Here is a 22,863-nt window from a genome sequence, read left to right on the forward strand (position 1 = left end):
CAGTAACCACTCGATAAGTACTCTTGATTGCTCGGTGGATTGATTAAAGGTAAGGAGCACTGGACATGGGGATAAGGCTGTGGGACAAAAACTTTAGGCCTTCCCAGACTGAGCCCCTTCCTTCCTCTCCCCCTCGTCCCCCTCTCCATCCCCCATCTTACCTCCTTCCCTTCCCCACAGCACCTGTATATATGTATATATGTTTGTACATATTTTTTACTCTATTTATTTATTTATTTATTTTATTTGTACATATCTATTCTATTTATTTTATTTTGTTAGTATGTTTGGTTTTGTTCTCTGTCTCCCCCTTTTAGACTGTGAGCCCACTGTTGGGTAGGGACTGTCTCTATATGTTGCCAATTTGTACTTCCCAAGCGCTTAGTACAGTGCTCTGCACATAGTAAGCGCTCAATAAATACGATTGATGATGAAAAAGGGAGGAGAAACTGAGGAAAGTGTTGAAAGTGGGAGTCTGAAACGCAGATTGCTAAAGAGATCCTTGGCCTTCATGAAAAATAAGTTTGGAAGCTAGTAGCCGGCATGGTTGGAATCAGGTAGGCTTGCACCGTCGGTAGGTCACCATCAGGGGGCGGTGTCGCCTCCCAGCGAGGGTGAGGAGCCCCAAGCCGGGAAAGGCTGTTCTCTGGCGACACCTACTGGATTATTTCTAAAACAGCAGCAGGCGACGACGTGCGATGCCAGGAATCCGACGTGATGTAAGTAGCGCTTCCTTTTACTCAAATGCAGGGTTTCCTAAAATTGGCTTTGACAAGCAGCTGTTTCCTCAGCAGACAACATGGAAAGAGCCTTTTTGACGCGCTTAAACAAGCCAGGCAGGGCAAGTTGGTTTCAATGTCTTTCTCTGGAAGGCCAGACACCCATAGCCACCTGTCAGAAGAGGACTCTCCACAGTCAATCAATCAGTCAATCAATCAATCGTATTTATTGAGCGCTTACTGTGTGTAGAGCACTGTACTAATCGCTTGGGAAGTACAAGTTGGCAACATATAGAGACAGTCCCTACCCATCAGTGGGCTCACAGTCTAAAAAAAGTCTAAAAGTCAGGTTGGAATAATAATAATGATGGCATTTGTGTAGCGCTTACTATGTGCCAGGCACTGTTCTAAGCGCTGGGGTGTGCATCAAGGCGAGGGATGCAGAGCTGAGCTCCTTCCCCCGACTCCCGCTCCTCACCCTCTCTTTTTCTGCTAAGGGAGAAAGATGCTCGCCCCCTCCTGTCCTTTACAAACTCCTAAATGGGGTAGCCAGAATGGCCCATGCCGTTGCATGGGATTGACCAGGCTTAGCACCGCAGATGGAGCCTGGAGAGGGGGCCGAGGGGAGGGCTTTGAGGACTGCCCTAACTGGGAGTGAAGATAGAAGGACCTGGAAGGAGAGAGGAAAAAAGGAAGAGAGGGAAGAAGGGAGGGAAAGAGGAATAGGGTGGATGGAGGGGAGGGAGGAAAGGAAGAGAGAGAGAGGGAGGGAGGGGGCAGATGGACAAAGGTACACCCTCCACCAACAGCACTTGTAAACAGAAACCCAGGAAATAATAATAATAATGGCATTTATTAAGAGCTTACAATGTGCAAAGCGTTGTTCTAAGCGCTGGGGAGGTTACAAGGTGATCAGGTTGTCCCACGGGGGACTCACAGTCTTAATCCCCATTTTACAGATGAGATAACTGAGGCACAGAGAAGTTAAGTGACTTGCCCAAAGTCACACAGCTGACAATTGGCAGAGCTGGGATTTGAACCCATGGCCTCTGACTCCAAAGCCCGGGCTCTTTCCACTGAGCCACGCTGCTTAGGCCCATCTCCTTTCTAGTTGAAATTTTCGGGCAGAAAAGCATCTTCAAAGCCCGGGCTTGGGACTCAGACATCAGGGGTTCAAATTTCGGCTTTGCCAATTGTCAGCTGTGTGACTTTGGGCAAGTCACTTAACTTCTCTGGGCCTCAGTTCCCTCATCTGTAAAATGGGGATTAAGACTGTGAGCCCCCCGTGGGACAACCTGATCACCTTGTAACCTCCCCAGCACTTTGAACAGTGCTTTGCACATAATAAACATTTAATAAATGCCATGATTATTATCTTCCATCCATCATCACCTTCACCACTGCCAGCACCATCAACATCATCATCAATCACATTCATTGAGCACCTACTTTGGGCAGAATGCTGTTCTAAGTACTCAGGAGATTGCAAATTCTTGTGCTGAAGGAATTTACAGTTTGCACAGGAGACAGACACTTAAACGGCTCCCACACGCATCCACGGCGTGAGGCCTCCACAAGACCCCGGAAAGACTTTTGGCTGTGGTTGCGCACTGACCTCTGAGACCTGAGGAGTCTGAAATTCTGCTCCTCCTAGCCACAAACCACTGGTGATTTTGTTTTTATTCCTTGCATTTGTCTGTGTTGCGTTTCAGTGTTTCATCACTCTTGATGTGTATGTCTTCAGTCTTCTCCTTATCACTTTCTCCCCACTTATACTCTTAAATTATGAATCCCCTGAGAGACATGGCTAATTTCCTCCTGCGTATTTTCTCCAACCACTTATTCTGCACATAATAAGCACTTAATACCTACACACTACTACTATTAGATTACAGTCAAGGGCAGTAATAGGGTATATATGATAATGCCGTTATTATTATTATTATATGCACATAAACGTGCTTAGGCAGCACAGCCCAGTCATTGATTTTAAAAATGTCTTGGAGCATGCATATCACCATATAATCCTGCTCTTCTCCCACACCCCAAAATCTGAATGCTTGTAAGACCTCTGGGATCTAGAAGGAATTTTAACCCTCACCTCTCTCCCTCCTCCCTCCCTCCCTCCCTCCTCCTCCATTGGACAGGACTCAGTTTTATTCCCTGGGTGCCCTCCAGGGATGCTCCTGTTCACTGCCCTTTTAAAAATTAAGTTTGAATAATAAACATCACATCTTATGTTCCCATTAGCAGATTGCTCCCCATCCTAGCTGGGAAAGAAGTGATATTCACTTCACCCTCAGACTATCCCTCTCCATGGTCAGAAATCGTTGTTCTCACTTTCTACCTCTGTCCCACAGGTCCTTCTATACCCACTCACAAGAGACATCAGCTTGAAAAAAAACCAGTGGGGTCCAGTGGAAAGAGCACAAGACTGCAAGTCAGGAAACCCGGCTCCTCTGCTTGTCTGCCGTGTGACCTTAGGTAGGTCACATAACTACTCTGTGCCTTAGTTTCCTTCATCTGTAATATGGAGATTAAACCTTCCCCTTTAAGACTGTGAGCCTTATGAGGGACAGGGATTGTGCCCGAGTTGATTGTATTGTAGCTACTCCAATGTTCAGCTATGGAAAGTGCTTAACAAATACCACAGTTAGCTCTGAAACAGAGGACAAAACCTGGGAGCAGGATGGGCCCCCCTGAAGTGGGACTTTGGTGCTGGTGCTTCTGTAAGGTTTTAATGTCCCTGCTGCGATTACTTGGAGATAATCTCAAAAGCAAAGCCACACCCACCCCTCCCTGCCTAATCCCTACCTCTCTCTTCTCCAGTTTGTTTGAAGAGCTATAGGCCAGAGAGACCAGTGCCAATTCCCTCCTTTCTCAATAAGTACAATAATAATGATAATAATGATTGTAATAATATTATTATTGCAATGATAATTGTGGTATTTGTTAAGTGCTTACTATGTGCCAGGCACTATACTAAACGCTGGGGTGGATACAAGCAAATCGGGTTGGACACAGTCCCTCTCCCACCTGGGGCTCACAGTCTCAATCACTATTTTACGGATGAGGTCACTGGGGCCCAGAGAAGTGAAGTGAGTTGCCCGACGTCACACAGTAGACAAGAGGTGGAGATAGATTAGAACCCCAGGTTCTGACTCCAGGCCCATGCTCTATCCACTACGCCATGCTGTTTCTCTATCTGATGGTGCCCGAACACACACACCCGAACACTGCAAGGGAGTGGGTAAGAGAAGCCGGGAGCCCTTCAAGCAATTCACCCATGTCCAAGGACAGTACTGCACCTATCCCAGGGCCCAGACACCAAAATCTGAGAGGTTCCCCTGGCTCCCAAGCAACTGGTGAGGTCTGCACACTTTCACCCTGGGTAGCCCCGGACCTACTTCAGGACCAACTGCTAGCAGGGAAGTTTTATGATCTAATAAATAAACCCTGCAGACTGTGTAACGTTCTCGGGGTGATCCCCGGGTGCAGTTGAGCTCAGATTAAGCTCAGCACAACCATTTGCCACCTCGTTCTCAGTTCCATGGGCTGCACTTCACATTTCCTTTTGGAAAAGCCCGAGGGTCCATTTAACAATAGGCCATTTCCCGGTAAAATAATAAGTGAGGGACCCTTTCTCCCCAGGTCAGTTTGCTATGCTTAAACCCCTTCCATTCCTGGGTAAACTGTGGTCGGCTTCTGGGTACCAAGTCAGAGGTGCATCCGGTGCCTACGAGTGCCCGAGAAACATGCTGCAACTCTGGCATCCAAACTCTCCCTGCCCACGGGTAGATGGATCTGGCCGGAGGCTGGTGAGGAGGGCCCCGTAGAATCGATGGGATTTTCAGCCACACCAGCATTTTTGGCCCCTGCAGCTGAGGATACTGAGAAGATATGTCTGCCCTGGGACCGGGTGGACAGGAGACAGTGGTGGATTGTGGGGAGGTGTGACTCCTTCTTGTAGTTGTCGTTGTTGTACTATCGTACTCGCCCAAGCACTCAGTAAAGTGCTTTGCACCCAGTAAGCACTCAATAAATATGACTGAATGAATGAATGATCAACTGGGCCACCTTTGACCCAGGTTCTGGGTGGATAGCCTGCACAAAGTGACTTCAGACTCACTTGAATTGATCCTGGTAGTTCTTGGCTCACGGCAAATCTTCTGGGGTAACTCCTGGGGTGGTGAGTTGGGAAGGAAGATATCTTAGGACTTCTCAACCAGATGGGGTCAGTGGGTCCCGGAACTGTGGGATCCTCTGGGGTCCTCACTAACTGTGTGGCTCAAATGATCACCGGTCAAGGGGCTAGGGTGGGGACAAGGATGAAGATGGTGATGATGTAATCCCATCTGTGTTGAAAATAGGGATGCGGGCAATCTGGTGGTATTGTTAGCACCAGCCTTGAAATCATGCTGCCAGTTCTCCATTGCCTCACTTGGGTCTTGGGCACTGGGTATCTATTGTCCAGGTGCATACTTTTCCTGGTGGACTGATGTCCACCATCAGCTAAAGAAAAAACTGGGGTTCTTTTGGAACCATGGCCATTAAGAGAAGCCCCACCACCAAGGTGGAACCCCTGCCAAGACAAATCCTCAAATCCTCACAGTCTACTCCTCTCCTCTCAAGCCATTAGGCAAGAATCTACCTTTGGACGGGCGTGGCCTTCAGGCCCTCACTGTTCTGTGATTGGCCACACCAGCTCTATACAGCCAAATAGGCTTTTATTATTCTCCTCTTTTCAGGCTAGAGAGGCTTTTGGTTTGTTATGAAAGGGCTCTCATTGGACCTTGGCTATTGATCGCCTCTGGATACTTCAAGGGCACCTTACCAAGGGCACCTTACCCTCGCAACACCTAACTAAATGGATGATAGCACTTGGGGCTTGAGGCCTAGGTCACATGATCGAATCCTGAGGGTGCCACCATCTTGCTTCCCTTGGTGATCCAACTGGGAGCAGTTGAGGGAGTTGGGGGAGAGATTTACCAGAGACAGACAAGTCCCTTTTTGATGTTCTCCTCCTAAGAACCCAACCCCACCTCTCTTCCAACATAGACTATTCACCTCTTCATTTGTGGGGGTGGGCAATGGGGCTTTGCAGGAGGAGAGCCTGCAGGAAGGGGCTTGGGAGCTGCAACAAGGCTTCAAGAAGCTAATGGGTCCAGAAGACCTGCTTTGGGGCTCTCAGTTCCATTTCAATCAGTGGTATACATTCACTGAGCGCTTCCTGTGTGCAGAGTACTGTACTAAGCACGGAGCTCCTAGTGGCCACCAGCCCTGCTCCATTAGTGTCAGAGGAGTGGAGTGAGCGAAGTGGGGAGTCCAGCCCAGAATGTTGTGGGTGAAAACAACAACTCCTGCCACAGAGTTAGCCGCCCTGGGTCAAGAGTCCCCGCTGGCCCCACAGAGCTGGCTGCCCTGGCACAAGCATTCATGCTGGCCCGCAGAGCTGGCCCCCTAAGCCCCTGCATCATCTCCCAACCCTGCCCAGAGCCCTGGACCTCAGACTCACCCAGAGAGTCTCCTGAGTTGGGGCAATGCCTGCAATGCCTGGAATGTCCTCCCTCCACACATCCACCCTTCAAAGCCCTACTGAGAGCTCACCTCCTCCAGGAGGCCTTCACAGACTGAGCCCCCTTTTTCCTCTCCTCCTCCCCATCCCCCCCCGCCCTACCTCCTTTCCCTCTCCACAGCACTTGAATATATTTGTACAGATTTATTACTCTATTTTACTTGTACATATTTACCATTCTATTTTGTTAATGATGTGCATATAGCTATAATTCTATTTATTCTGATGGTTTTGACACCCGTCTACATGTTATGTTTTGTTGTCTGTCTCCCCCTTCTAGACTGTGAGCCCGTTGTTGGGTAGGGATCGTCTCTATATGTTGCCGACTTGTACTTCCCAAGCGCTTAGTACAGTGCTCTGCACACAGTAAGTGCTCAATTAATATGATTTAATGAATGAATGAACTCAATCTGCTCCCGCTCTTGAGCTGACCCTGAAGAATTGGCCAAACTGGTGTTTCTCCTCTTGGTGCCCCCAGCCCTCCGATGCTTATTTCTCAATCTGTTTCAAGAGCTCTGGAATGATGCCCACAGGCAGAAAAATGCCCCCAGTGTCAGCACTTGGGTGTTCCTAGAGTTTGGGCCCTTTTTATAAATCACATCTTCACTAATCTCCTTAAATGGAGCATTATTTCCTGTCCGTGGCTCCTGGCGCAGAGCATTTGAGAAACTGCTCCCCAATGCTAATGGGAATGACACCAAAGCTTGATTGATATCAATAGGACACAGGCGGTTGCTTAATATACAAGGGGCCCAGATGGAGCAGTTTGCTCTCCTCTCTCCAGTTCAGCTACCCCGCAAGCCAAGAAACGAACCAGCCCTTCTCCATGGGCCTCCACATGAAGAATTGGGCAGTTCTGTCCACCGCTCAGATGCCTATTTTTACACCTTCTGTTTGTCCCTAGTCTGACGTGGTTAATCACAGCCCTCCACAGCCCCCATTGTTCAGGTCCTCCAGAAGAATGTTGTTATATTGACTGTTTGTGCGTCAGCCGAGCTCTCTCTGGAGTTGTTCGTGGATGAAATTAGATCATTTCCATTAGGAGACGCTGCATTATTACTCCCCCGTGCCAAATTGAAAAGTGAGCCAAGATGACTATTTCTGGCCATCCTCACCTCAGGAAGGAAAACCTTCTCAGCTTTAATGGGATCTTGCTATTGTTGGTTCCCTTCTGTTTGACACTGGGCCAGCCCGGGGTTGAAAATTGTTTAGAAAGCTGCATGACATATAATAGAGTTCCAGCCATTTGCTGCAGCACATTCCAGCTCTGTGTTTATTTTGAAGAAGAAAAAAATATATTGTCCTTGGCAGAAAATAATGAAAAAAACAGTAACCCGAATCTCCAAACATATGCTTCTTGTTGCCGCTGTGTTTAAAAACTCCCTGCCAGTGTCAGAGAATTACACGCAGAAGTGATAAATCTCATGTAATATTTATAATGATCTTCATTCCGTGCACAGGCAGATTTTCAGCGTGGAGAGATCTAGGACAGCCGAGAGAAAAGCTATAGGGAAAGGGTCGGGGAGAAAAGACTTGAGCTGAAAGGAAGGTGGAGGCTGAAGATAGTGCTCTCCCCTCCTCTAGATGTAAATAATCTGATCCTAGAAATAAAATTAACAATAATAATAATGATGATGGCATTTTTTAATTGCTTACTATGTGCCAAACAGGTACTGTGCACTGGGGAAGATACAAGATGATCAGGTCAGACACAATCCCTGGTCCACATGGGGCTCAGAGTCTAAGGGGAAGGGAAAACAGGTGTTTGATCCCCGTTTAACAGAGAAGGAAACTGAGGGACAGAGAAGTGAAGTGATCTCCCCAAGGTCACACAGCAGGCAAGGGACACAGCCAGGATTAGAAGTCAGGTCTGCTGACTCACAATCCTATACTCTTTCACTAGGGCTTGCAGTTCGAGATTCTGCGGCAGGGCTGCCTTTCAGCCTACTATCCACTGCCACCTCTCTGACACATAAAACCCCACCACACCAAGGCTAGAGCATCTGCCTGTCTCAACCCTCCTATGACATCTAGTTATCAATCAATCAAGTGATTTTCAACTGTTTGCTCTCCAGAGGCTTCTTCCCTATTGCTTTCCAACATGCTCATGTCTCCCATATCTTAAAAAACCCCTCCCTTGACCCCACGGCTCCTTCCAGCTATTGCCCCATCTCCCTCCTACCATTCCTCTCCAAACTTCTTAGTTGTCTATGCCCACTGTCTCAAGTTCCTCACCTTCAATTCTCTCCTTGACCCCCTCTAATCTGGCTTCCATCCCCTTCACTCCACAGAAGCCACCCTCTCAAAGGTCACAAATGATCTCCTTCTTGCCAAATCCAATGGTCTCTACTCCATCTTAATCCTCCTCAACTTTTCAGCTACCTTCAAAACTGTTGACCATCCTCTTTTCCTGGAAACCTTATCCAACCTTGGCTTCACTGACATTGTCTTCCCCTGGTTCTCCTCCTATCCCTCTGGCCACTCATTCTCAGTCTCTTTCCCCAGCTCCTCCTCTGCCTCTCACCCCTTAACTGTGGGGGTCCCTCAAGGTTCAATTCTGGGTCCCCTTCTATTCGCCATCTACACCCACTCAGATAACTCATTTGCTTACACGGTTTCAATTACCAACTCTATGCAGTTGATTCTCAAATCTACATCTCCAGCCCTGATCTCTCTCCTTCTCTGCAGTCTCGCAGCTCCTCCTGCCTTCAAGATATCTCTACTTGGTTGTCCTACAGTCACCTCAAAGTTAACATGCCCAAAACAGGACTCATTATCTTCCCACCCAAGCCCTATCCCCCTCCTGACTTTCCCATCACTGTAGATGGCACCACCATCCTTCCTGTCTCACAAGCCCAAAATCTTGGTGTTATTCTTGACTCCTCTCTCTCCTTCAACCCTTATATTCAATTTGTCACTAAATCCTGTCAGTTCACCCTTCAAAACGTCGCTAAAATCCATCCTTTCCTCTCCATCCAAACTGCTACCACATTAATCCATGCACTTATCCTATCCTGTCTTGATTATTGTATCAGCCTCCTTGCTGACCGCCCTTCCCTGTCTCTCCCCATTCCAGTCCATACCTCCCTTTGCTGCCCAGATCATTTTTCTACAAAAGCACTCAGTCCGTGTTTCCCTACTCCTCAAGAACCTCCAGTGGTTGCCCATCCACTGCCACATCAAACAGAAATTCCTTACCATCAGCTTTACAGCACTCAATCACCTTGCCCCCACCTACCTCACCTGGTTACTCTCCTCCTACAACCCAGCCCACAAACTCTGCTCCTTGAATACCATACTATCCACTGGAACCTCAATCTCATCTACTTCACTGCCGACCTCTCACCCACAACCTTCTTCTGGCCTGGAACACCCTCCCTCTTCATAGTCAACAGACAATTACTCTCCCTACCTTCAAAGCCTTATTGAAGGCACATCAGTCAATTGTATTAGTCAGTTGTATTTATTGAGCACTTACTGTGTTCAGAGCACTGTACTAAGCATTTGAGAGAGTACAGTATAACAATAAACAGACATATTCCCTGCCCACAGTGAACTGACAGTCTAGAGGATGAGTTTACAGTCTAGAGGATGGGCTTATAGTCTAGAGGAGGAGCTTACATCTCTTCCAAAAGGTCTTCCCTGATTAAGCCCTCCCTCCTCAAATCTTCCAGCAGGTTCTGGGTCTCATCTGTATCGTACCTCTGCCTTGGAACCTGATGGGTAAGGGAAGAAGTCCTGATCAAGGAAGGAAAAGTTAGCATTAAAAGTGCCTTTTGAGGGATAATAACAGAATCTTTGGGCCATCTTACCTAGCTCCCTGCATCCAGAAAGGGCCACAGCCCCACACCAATACCATTTCTCCCAGGTTTAAACACCTCCTCAGGGAGAGCACTGTCCCCTGACCTGTGATGTTCAATAAGCCTTCCTGGAGGGAAGACTGTCCTCCAAAGAGCCCGTGGTTGGGTAGGGACTGTCTCTATATGTTGCCAATTTGTACTTCCCAAGCGCTTAGTACAGTGCTCTGCACACAGTAAGTGCTCAGTAAATATGATTGAATGAATGAATAACCCAAATCCTACAAGCTGCAGGGCAAACCATTTCCTTCCTAGGAGGAAATGGGGACCAGCTGGCCACCCTTCTCCCCAACAAGCTCTTTCCACATTTGAACTCTGTTATTAAGGCCCCTCTCAGACTTCACCTGATTTAAGTCCTGTCGGTAAAACACTGCTGAGGGGTAATTACACCATCGGGGCCTTCCAGGGTGGCCCTGAGAAATAACTCATAAAAACGACTGCAAAGTGCTATGTGAATGCAGCAGAACAATGGCAAGCTGCTTTCATCAGCACCACATTTATTTTCAAGGAAAAGCAGCCTGGAGCTGAACTATAAAAAGAATCCTAAAGACACAATGTGTCTATCTCTCTATCTCTATCTATTTTCCTTATCACTACACTGCCCGTTTGTCATTTGCTCTTTTCTTCATGCTGTGTCATTTTCATTGTCTTGGGCTAAGAAGCGTTTGATAAAAATCTGGCTTCTACTGGCACGAGGAAAATCGGCTGCTTGAGAAAGGAACCTGCCATTGTGATTTACTCACTTCAAAGAGCTCACAATATCTTTTTTTATTATTATTATTCTTTGAAAAGTCCTAACAATGTGTTTTTCGTCTGAGCCTCGTCTGTGGGAAAATTTATTTCTCATCACAGTGGGATGTGGCACGCTTGAAACCGAATACAAAGAGAAATGGTAAATACGTGGAAAGATTTTGTTTTCAGTTCGGTATCCTCTAACAGCGACGTCTCTGGTCCTCTGGTGACCACAATGAGCTGCAGACTTCAGTTGGGAAAGAGACTCAAAATCCCATCTTTGAAAACACCAGGCCTTCTTGGACCGAAAAGGACGAGAAGCATTTTTTTTTTAATGGCATTTGTAAAACACTTACTATGTGTCAAGTGCTGTTCTAAGAGCTGGGGTAGAGACACAGCTCTGACATAGTCCCTGCCCGCATGGGGCTGCCAGTCTAAGTACTGAATGCCACTTTACAATTGAGGAAACTGAGACACAGAGAAGTTTAGTGACTTACCCAAGGGCACATGACAGGCAAGTTAGCAGAGCTGTGATTAGAACCCAGGTCCTCTGATTCCAAGGCCCATGATTTTTCCAGTAAGCTATGCTGCTTCTGTCAATGGCAGTGGTGGATGGAGACAGGAAATCTAGGTTCTAGTGCCACCACAGTCTCATGGACTGGGAAATCCTGGGGAAGGCATTTAACATCTCTGGGTCTCCTCTGTAAAGCAGGGAACCAAATCCCATCCCTCCTTCTCAGGGAAACCGACAAGATGGACACACGCTATTCTCTGTGAAACTGCTCTGACCTCTTGGGAAGAAAGGAGATATCTAAATACAAGTGATTACTTAAACCGTGAGCCCCATGTGGGACAGGGACTGTGTCCAACCTGATTATCTTGTCTCTACTCCAGTACTTAGTCCAGGGCTTGGCACATAGAAAGCCCTTAACAAATACCACTATTATTATTATGCTCCACTAAACCAGAAAATTGTTTCCACACGGGTACTTCTTTCTTCAAATATGAGTCACTTGAATAGCACACGCATTCCCAAATTGTTTGTGTACAAGCAATCAGTGGCCCTGGGATTGGGAGAGGGAGGGTACAAGACATACAAGACAATAGGTGTGGGTACAAGTTTGGGGCCTGAAATGATTACCAGAGGTGACTGAAGAATCCTACGAATATTTGTTCTCCTGAACTGAGCTGCATTTGGTCCCATCCATAGGTCTGATGGTGCGTTACCACACTGAGGCTGACTAGGCAGTGCTTTCGCTGACTAAGGAACCGGGGCAGACTAATTGGTTGGGACAGTGGGAGTTGGGGGTGAAGATTGGGAAGCTCCCTGCCCTGCAGCTCTAGAGTTATTGCTCGGAACCACAGTCACTCTCTCTGAATGTGCGCTCTTGGGCAGATGCCTCACTTACAGTTATTATTATTGTTATTACTACTATGATTATTTTATTTTATTAATAATGGTATTTACTAAGTGTAATCAGATCAGACACGATCTCTGTCCCACACAGGACATAGAATGTGAGGGAGGGAGAATGGGCATTTTACCTCCTCTTTTCAGATGAAGAAACTGAGGCACAGAAAATTTAAGTGACTTACTCAAGGACACACAGCAGGCCAATGACAGAGCTGGAACTAGAACCTGGGTCTCTTGACTCCTAGTCCAAGGCTCTTTTGACTGGGCCATACTGTCTGAAGCGGGCCTCGCATAAATGGATGCAAAGTTTTCCTAGTTCAGCATATGCTGCAGATGGAGTGCTACACAGGACACATACTGAAAACAGAAAGAGTCTGTTCATCACATCACACCTTCCTCAGATATAACAGGTGAGGAGAATGTGTGTCAAGCACTGTACTGTACACTGGGGTACATACAAGATTATTAGGTGAAACACAGTCCCTGTCCCTCATGGAGCTCACAGTTTAAGGGGGAAGGGAGAACAGGTATTGAATCCCCATTTTACAGATGAGAGAACTGAGGCAAAGAGAAGTGAAGTGACTTGCCCAAAGTCACAAAGCTGGCTAAGGGCAGAGCAAGGATTAGAACCCAGGTCCTGTGACTCTTAGGCCCGGGCTCCTTCCATTAGGCCACACTGTTTCTCTGTTGATGAAGTAGTCATAACAGGGTGGGCAAAAGAAATGCCTCCAAAGAGAAAAACCTCAAATGTGTGGTGGATCAGTGGATAACAGGGACACTGCAGAAGAAGATGTAACGCATCATACCTGGGACCCCATTAGGATCACAACTACCTAAAAGAGACTCACCTCCCATTTCCTAGATAGCATTTAAGACCAAAAAATAATTCCTCAAAAAGTTTCCAGTTTCCTCCACCTTACCCAGTGGGTCTTGTTCAAGAAAACCATGGCTGGTATTGTGCTCTATAACCCCAGCTGGTCGTCTGGCAAAACACTGTCAAATTCAAGTATTTCTAAGGAAGACTTTTTTTGGCATTTTTTCTCCTGCAACAAAGCAAAAAGCTTTATGATTGATTTCAAGTCCCTTCGCCAACTCTTCCAATCTTTTATCATCCTGTTATACTCAGCAGTATGGCTCAGTGGAAAGAGCCCAGGCTTGGGAGTCAGAGATCATGGGTTCTAATCCCGGCTCTGCCACTTGTCAGCTGTGTGACTTTGGGCAAGTCACTTACCTTCTCTGTGCCTCAGTTACCTCATCTGTAAAATGGGGATTAAGACTGTGAGCCCCATGTGGGACAACCTGATCACCTTGTATCCATCCCAGCTCTTAGATCAGTGCTTGGCACATAGTAAGCGCTTAACAAATGCCATCATTATTATTATCCTTGTTCTTCCTCTTGCTCCCACTGTAAATCTTGTGTCTGCCTCCCCTTGTAAGCTCCAGAAAGGCAGAAAATGCACATTTTGCTTCTGTCATATTCTCCCAAGTGCTTAGCTCAAAGTGACACCACTGGCAAGAGACTGAGTTGGAACTAGAATCCAGGTCCTCTGATGCCCAGGCCCGTGTTCTTTTTCCTCTTGCATTTCCCTTGAGTTGCAGGGTTCCACACAGCCTCTTATACCTCATCATTTCTAAAACATAATACAATAAGCTCCATCTCTCCCTCCACCCCCAAGCTTTGCCTCTACTCCTGAGTGCAGCTTCTCACCATGAAGGCCATGAAGGGAATCTAGTCAGCGCAGGGCTTTCTGAGCTGTAGTTCACTTTCAGAATCTGACAGGTTGACTGGAAAAAAAAAAGCATTAGGGACCTTGTATGATTGACAAAAAAGTTTTCATCTTGTCTGAAAGAGTACCACCGAGCTCCCACCCAAAATTTGCTGCTCTAGGTTCAGACCTCTAAGGCCCAAGGAAATACACCACTCAGGGCTTTTTTCTTGAGCTTGGCTGAAAGGGGAATTTTATGGTCCGAGGTTCAGAAAACATTCATCTTGTTTGCATAGCAGAGTTCTCGCTAACATTAGGTTAGTGCTTAATGGGAGGTTTGGCCCATTTAGATTTAAATGAAAAGTCATGTTTCTGACAGAAAATTTCCTTTCAAAACTGTGCCTTGACTGTTTAAAGACAGTCAATGACTCTCTTCACATTTTCTCCTAGGCAGGACTCGGTTACCTCCCCAAAATTGGTGTCCCAGCTTAGATGGGCACAGGCAGGCCAGACCATTCATTCATTCATTCATTCAATCATATTCATAGAGCTCTTACTGTGTGCAAAGCGCTGTACTAAGAGCTTGGGAGAGTACAATATAACAACAGACACATTTCTGCCCACGACAAGCTCACAGTCCAGAGGGGACTAGAGCAATGGGAGTCTTAGAATTCACAAAGATATCCTCTTCGTGTGAGGAAGGATTGGATTGCAACTGTCCAGCCCAGGTTGGTCCAATTCACATGATGCCATGTAGCCACTCTTCTCAAATTCAGATGGCTGGAGATTGGGGAAATCCCATGTCAGATGCCCAGGGAACATATCTACCAACTCTATTATAGTGTATTCTCCCAAGTGCTTAGTTCAGTGCTCTGCACAAAGTAAGTGCTCCATAAATATCACTGTTTGATTGATAGAGAAAGAGGCTCGGGCTAAGCAGGAGTGGATTTCATGGGTAGCTGTCATTACCTTCCCTGCCTCTCTCCCCAAGAAAGTGTGGGCAACCTTGAAGTGGGAAGGGAGGGTGGAGCAGAACTGCAGCTTTTCAAAGAAAAGGAAAGGTCAAAGTCAAAAGGAGATGACATAGATTAAAACCCCCTCAGAGTGCAAAACACGGGAATCTTCCAGGCCGGGAGTCACTCAGGGAACAGAGACAGGATCCTATCTGATCACTTTGCACCGTCCTCAGTACTTGGACCAGAACAAGTGCTTAATAAAGACCATCATCATCATCAAGAGGGAGCATGTGTGAGAGAACTGGGGATATATGGAGAAGGCAATTGAGACCATCTTAGTCACGTCAATACTGGGCTCTGAAGCTTCAGACTCTCCTATTTGAAAATCAGAGGTGTCCTGTAAAGAGTAGAGTATTTTTTAGCTCTGTTTCCATGGTTGGTGGGAAAAAAAGGCTTCCCTGTCCCTGAGGAGTAAACCAGGAAAACCTCTACTGGTTTCTAATACTTAAAAAAATGTCTGAGTCATGCAGACTGTAATAAACCCAAGGAGCTGTGGTTACTTCAGGATTTTTCTTTCACTCGTGAAGGGAAGGGAGAGGGAAGGGGAGTTTGTATGGGCTGCTCCAGTCTTACTGCCCTCTTCAGAAAAAACGCCCCCCAAAATGGTTCAGAGGCAGACTGGGCCACTAATAGGCATTCCTTGTTTGAGAGGAATCTTTCTGAGGAAACCACAGGCAAACCTGCTTGTTTCCACCTCCCCTGTTCCTGCTGCACCTAGTGAGGTCATCGGTCCTGCTCTTCAAATGGCCGCCTGTGTTAGAGGAATGTCTCTGAATAGGTGGTGACATTTATAGTGTTATTTCTTTTTCCTGGATTTTATGGGTGATTTCAAAATGGCTTTTCAGGCTCTGGGGGAAGGAGACCTTGCCGGGCCCCCCAACCTTTATCCTCCTGCTGTTCCCCAGAATAGTAGAACTCAGAGGAGTTGTCTCCCCTGTCCCCACTTAAGGGTTCACTTGCACGAAACGGAGGAATAAAAATAAATTTCAGTCAAACTGCTGCTTCAAACAATTCTGAGTCATTTTTGACTGAACAGGGTCAGAATCCAGGGCGGGAGACCAAACCAAGAAGGAAGAGAGGAGCACCAGGAGGTGAGCAATTCTGGTGTGGAGGATCATTAGAGTTGAACCATCCCTTCTCCCTTCCCCCACTGCCACCCCTACCATCAACACCCTCGGACTCCCTCTATCTCCCACGATCCACTCCTAATCACTTGGTGTTGGTTTTGTGATACTGGATGTTTGCCCCAAACCAGTTGAATCCAAGCTCTTAATCAATCAACCAATCATATTCACTGAGTGCTTACTATGTGTAGAGCACTGCACTAAGCATCTGGGAGAATACGATATGGCAGAGTTAGTAGACACATCCCTTACCCACAGTGAGATTACAGTCTGGAAGGGAAGAATCAAAATCATGGTGGTTCCTTTCCCCTTTACTAGGACCCAGTGATCAAGCAGTAGGAAAATCCTGGTTCCAGCCCCCAGTTTTAGTGCAAATCTGAAAAGAGGCAGGCTCAGGCTGAAGGAGATGGCTAGACCCTTGGCTTTCCCTGTCTGTGGGTGGCTGGGGTGGAAGCAGGGAGGAGGGAGTGAGGAGGAAGGGAAAGCCTTCAAAAGAAGCATTTTGGCTATTGGAAAAAGCTATGTTTGAGGAGCCTGGGGTCAGAGATACCAAACAAAAAGGCAATAAGGGGGAAGTGAAATGAAGTTCTTTAGTTTCCAATTTCCTCCACTCCATTTCCTGGTAGTTCTCTGGCTAATAACCTTCTTGGCCCACATCCTCCCTATCCCTTGTTGTGACTGCTGAGAGGCGGAGTCTATGAGGTCCTCACCAGTTGTATCTTTCCCACTCCAGGCCTGCTTAAATGAAGAAAGGTTACCAACATCTCTCTGGCCCCCAAACAGTCCTCCCTGTGGGAGACATATATCTCAAGGTCTTCACTGATCAACCTACTGTCTCTCTGAGGGAGCCTCCTAAAAAGGTGGAGCTTGTGGATTTAAGATGCTTGGAGTAGTAGTAGTAGTAGTAGCTACTGAGTGCAATGTGCTGTACTAAGCTCCTAGGAAAGTGCAATAGAAGTGTAAAACACATTCCCTGCCTACACGAAGCTCACACTCTAAAGCTCTTTGCTGGCCTGGAGCTGGCTGTCTAAATGTGAGTGTGTCCACTGAAAAATGGGAGGAACACCAGAAAATGTGTTTCTATCCAGAAACTCCTATCTAGAATCTCCAGGAAAGATGCAAAGAACTATTGAGCTGGGTGGAGAAAATCATAAAATTGTAGAATAAAAAGGACTGAAAGGAACCTCTAGGGGTCATGGGTCATGGGTCCCGTGGGGTCCCATGTCTTGGTCTGGCATACATCTAAACCATCCTGGCCAATCCAGGGAAGGAGAATTCAGGAGATCCCTTGGCAACTCATTCTAAGCTCACACTGCTTTTCACTCACATTTGGGATTTTGACATCCATGAGCGCTCAGCTCACCTAAGTGTTCTTATGAAACTGGACACTGATGAGGGTGGGTAAGACTTTCATTTTTAGAGAGGCCTCCTTGACCACAGACTGGACATCTGCTTTGCTTGAAAACTGTCAGACTCACTTATTCCTTTAAGGTGTATCCACTCATCCACTATGAGTGGTTCTGGAGTAATTGTTCTCTCTGGGAAGAGAGCCGGGGTGGGCAAAATGCCAAGCTCAGAGGAAAAAGTGAGCTGAGATAAACAAGAGTGTTCTGTGGTTAAAGGGGCAGAGGAGCAGGGACCTCCAGGGAGGCAGAAAATCTAGATCACAGGGAGTTTTAGGCAAAGAATTTCTTACAAAAGCAAAAAGAGAAAGTCCCACAACTTTCCTAGCAGTCTTCTTCCTCTCCCTTCTCTTCCCATCTCTTTCACAGCTGGCCCCAAACACAGAGAAAAGAGATGAACTTTCCTTCTCTGGAGATCTTTATGGTTGGACAACATCTTAGCTGTAGAGTTGAGGGGTAGGGTCCTGATCAAAGGCAGAGGATGAATTAAATGACCCCTTAGGATTCCTTGTGGTTTCAAAGCTTCCTTCCTCATAAACTATAGACCTGACTCCAGATTCACCACCTGTTCTTGCACCACCTCCTCCCCCTCATCATCATCATCAATAGTATTTATTGAACACTTACTATGTGCAGGACACTGTACTAAGCAATTGGGAGAGTACAGTTCCAGCACTTAGAACAGTGCTCGGCACATAGTAAGCACTTAACAAACACCATCATCATTATTACAACAGAGTTGGTAGTCACATTCCTTGCCCGCAACAAACTTACAGTCTAGAGGGAAAGACAAACATTAATATTATCATAAATTTCCTCCAGTGAAACTCATATTGACTTGCCTCCCTGGCAGGTAGGAAGATTTCACCCATGGACTTGTAAATCACACAGAAAATGCAAAATGAAACCCCGACTCACTTCCATCTGTGTTTGAAGTGAAACAAATCTCTCACCAAGACGTATTGGAATCCAAGAATGTAAAAACACGCTCTTCTTAGATCCCCAGAAACTTCATGCCAGTATGCCCTGAGTTGTAAAAAAAAGTGCCATTTCAAATGTTTATAACAACATCTGATTTAATATTATACAGTTTCTCCAGTCATAAACCAGAACAAATACTAAAAGATTTATTACATCCTTCCATTCATGGCCTTAAGTAATCAGACTTAATAATAGAGCTGTTAGGGAAGCCCAGAAAAGAAGCTTCTAACTCTTCAGGCCCCAAGATTCCTGAGGAGATTGTTTTCAAAGAGGTTTTAAGTTTTTAATGAGCCTTGAAATGAAATCTTGCCCTTCAAATAAAACTATTACCTTCTGAAATTTGGCTGTGAGGTTGAAGTTGAGGTAGGTCTGCTCACAGGATAAAACAGCTAGCCAAGTAGAGTTAATAATAATAATAATGGTATTTGTTAAACACTTACTATGTGCAAAGCACTGTTCTAAGTGCTGGGGGGTTACAAAGTGATCAGGTTGTTCCACGGAGGGCTCACAGTCTTAATCCCCATTTTACAGATGAGGTAACTGAGGCACAAAGAAGTTAAGTGACTTGCCCAAAGTCACACAGCTGACAGTTGGCGGAGCCGGGATTTGAACCCACGACCGCTGACTCCAAAGCCCGTTCTCTTTCCACTGAGCAGCATCAAGTCAATAGGCCTGGTGTTAGCTGGTCCATGCATTCCATGGTCTCCCCCAGGGCTCAGGGGGCACACTGCTCTGACCCTAATATTTTTGTAAATATGTAAATATTTTAATGTTCATCTCTCCCATTAGAATGTAAGCTCCTTGTGGGCAGAGAATCTGTCACTGTTTCTTCTAAACTTCCCAAGAAGATGCCCACTGCACCAAGAAGATGCCCAATAAGTGCAGCTATTACTTGTGTAGACAAAAAAAACCTGGATCCAAAAGAACCAGAACTGACTCAGGGGGAACAGATGTTACCAGACGCTCTTGCTTCACTTCCCATTCTGGCCACACACACACACACACACACACACACACACACACACACACACACCACAAACAAACAAACAAAAAAACCCCACCCTCTTTGTTCTTAGAAGTGGAGCCAGCCAATGGAGGGCACAGGAGGACAAAGTGAAAAAGAGGGGCCTATTCCACGCTACCCAGGCCTGAGGATGTCCAGTTTGAATGGCCCGATGGCAGAAACCCATCCAGGGCCAAAGAACCATCAATTCGCTCCTTCCCCTCAATCCTGCAGGAAGCCAAAACAACTTCAGAGTTTGAGTACTGATGGGGCTAATGTGGCCTGGAGGACACTCTTGCCCAGAAAGGGCTGACCATTGGCAGAGGTTTCTTGGAAACCCCATTCACATCTTTGTGCAGATCTACCCACTGTGAACGCAGCTAGGCCAGCAGCGGGCATGAATTTCCCAAGAGTCCCCTCTACCCCCACCCCTGAAGGGCTTCTAAACAGACGTACAGAAACCCTTTTGTGACTTTTTGCCCCGAACCGTTCTCTCCAAGCCAAAGGGGAAAAAAATTTTCATTTTTCTCAGCCATTTGATAACAAAGATGCAGGACCTCTCAGCTCTACAAAAAGCTCAGACTATATTACCCAGGACTTCAATTGATTTGAAATATAGACTTACATTTGTCTTGGCTGCATTAATGAGATCTGTTTTACCAATACATTTATATTTATGACGACTAAGGGCAGATTATAGTTGTTAAAGTTTGTCCTCGGGACATGAAAACACTCCTCTGTCATTAATACATTTTGTAACATAAGCTTTGATGTCAGGTCAATGTAAAGGGTAAAAACTTTCCTAAAGTATGCACACATCATTTTTTAGAGCAGTTGAGCCTAATGGAATAACAAAGGTCAGCATAACAAACCATTACAGCTTTGGTCTTGGCAACTGTGGACACAGAAGAACCTCCAAGAAACCATCATCATTTTTCCAATGTTATGGCATCCAGACGACAAGGCTGGCTCACAAATGAGTCACGTGGACCTAGCACCGCAGTAGCGATGGGAAAGCCGAATGATCGGTTATTCGTTTGTTTACGGAGAGCTTTCCCCGTTGATGTTAACCAGAACTTCTTGAAAAGAAGAGCTCTCCAGCTGTCTTGGGCTGTCCTGGTCTCACAGACTTAATTGCTGGCTAAGTAATCTGGTACACGGGACATGGAAATAAACAGCCTTCTCCCCACCCCTCGGCCCCCACCCCTCCTCCTCTCTTCCTCCTCCCTGGCCCACTTAGCCAGTCTCCTCCAGAAGGCTTTATCAGGTGTAAAAGTACACATCACAATTTAGAATATGCTATTTTCTGCAGATCTTGGGGCTTTAGTTTCCAAGGACAATAGAGTAGTAGTTTTAGGGAGTAGAATTCTGGTATTTATGGAGCACCTACTGAGTTCTACTCACTATTGTATTCTCCCAAACACAGAAGCGGCACTCAATAAATACTATTGGTTGATTAACTGCTTGCGATGTACTGAGCTCTAGGGAAGTACAACAGAAGTATAAGGCATGTCCCCTACCCACAAAAAAAGGCTACCTGGATGTCCTGAAGGCAGTGTGGCTAACTGGAAAAAACACGGGATTGGGAGTCAGGGGACATGAGTGCTAATCCTGACTCTGCATTTGCTGGCTGGGTGACCTTCAACAAGTCACTTTGCTTCCCTATGCTCCGGTTTCCTCATCCATAAACTGTGAATTCAATAGTTGCTCTTCCTCCCTTTTAGACCGCTAGCCCCATATGGAATAGGGACTGTGTCCACCCTGAGAATTTTGTATCTACTCCAGTGCTTAGGACAGTGTTTGGGAAATGGTAAGCACTTAGCAAATACCATGATTATTATTATTATCTGAAGCCAAAGTCATTTCCAGGGTGAGAGACCATGCAAACTGGGTGTGGGGGTCGGACAGGAAGAGGAGAAGCCGGAGGCCTATGTCTCCAAGTGTTTCTGTGCTGTGTGGTCCCAGTAACTCTGACTGTAAACAGATGGCCTTCCTGGGGGTCCATGTCCTTGGGCTCTTTGGGTCAAGTGACTGGCAGAGGTTAGTTACCCACCGGGGCTTGAATTGCCAGTAGTCGATTTGCTCCACTGTGCAGCAGTGGCACAAGTTGCACCACCTTGCCCCAACAATCCTGGCCTCCATCGCCTTCATTGTTGTGCCTTAGAACCTTGACCAACCTGGAAGGCAATTGCTTTGGTCGTTGCTGTGATCTTCTCCATCCTGGTGACCAGCTATTTTTCAGAATCCCTGCTGGGCCTGGCCACCTCACAGAATGCCCAACACACACGACTATAGACAGAGGGATGTGATCATAAGAGGGATAATGGGCCACTGAAATCACACCGTGCATAATCGGGGAAAGCTTCATAGAGAAGGTGAGTTTAAGTAGTTCCAGAAAATGGAAGCTCCCAATGGTCTGAAAGAATTTCTGCAACTCCAAAAGGGGCCTAAAGGATTAGTTGAAAGGAACTTAGGAGAATCAGGGAGAATCTGGTTTATATCAACTGTCACCAAATCTTCCTGACTGGAGTCCTGGGAGGAAAAAACAGGTTGTGGCAAATTCTCCTTTTCACCACTACTACTATCCCCACCCCACCCTGATGGAAGGCCAGAATTGTATGTGATTTGGGTTAAATTACAATAATCTAATCGGGTATGTCAGTCAATTCCTTCCGTAAACTGTCCCAAACTTGGCTCTGCCACAGGAAATTCATGAAACTCAGAGGATTTTTTTTGACTAAATGACCCAGGGTGAAAGGTTCCAGACCCCCGGCCCCAGTCCTCTCTCTGCTGGGTTCTCTTGGCCGTCACACCTTCCTGATGCCTGAGTTTGTCTCTGGAGACCAAAAATCCCAGACTAACTTGGAACATAGTGCAGGATGGATTTTCCATCTCCACCTGGGAATTTACCAATATTCATGGCAATTGCGCCAATGAAGCTACAAAACATTCCCTCCAGGTCAGCCTCTACCTCCCCACCTTCTCTTCATCATCAGTGGTATTCATTGAGCTCTTACTGTGTTCAGAGCACTGTATTAAGTGCTTAGGGAGAGTATATTACAACAGAGTTGGTACTCTCCCTGCCCACATCGAGCTTACAGTCTCTTCATGCTCTCAATTCTACTAGGCTGAAAATGGCAAATTTATGGGTAGGGAGCTTGGGTTGAGGAATAAACACAGTTGCCCCCTTCCAGGCATTGGTGACTCGGAAAAGTGGTATAATGTATCAGATTGCAAGCTCCTTGAGGGAAGCAATTGGGATTACTTTAGTGAACTCTTCCAATTTTTTATGGTGTTTGTTAAGTGCTTACTATGTGTCAAACACTGTTCTAA

This window comes from Tachyglossus aculeatus, chromosome 19 (genome assembly GCF_015852505.1).
Source record: "Tachyglossus aculeatus isolate mTacAcu1 chromosome 19, mTacAcu1.pri, whole genome shotgun sequence".
Lineage (NCBI taxonomy): Eukaryota > Metazoa > Chordata > Mammalia > Monotremata > Tachyglossidae > Tachyglossus > Tachyglossus aculeatus.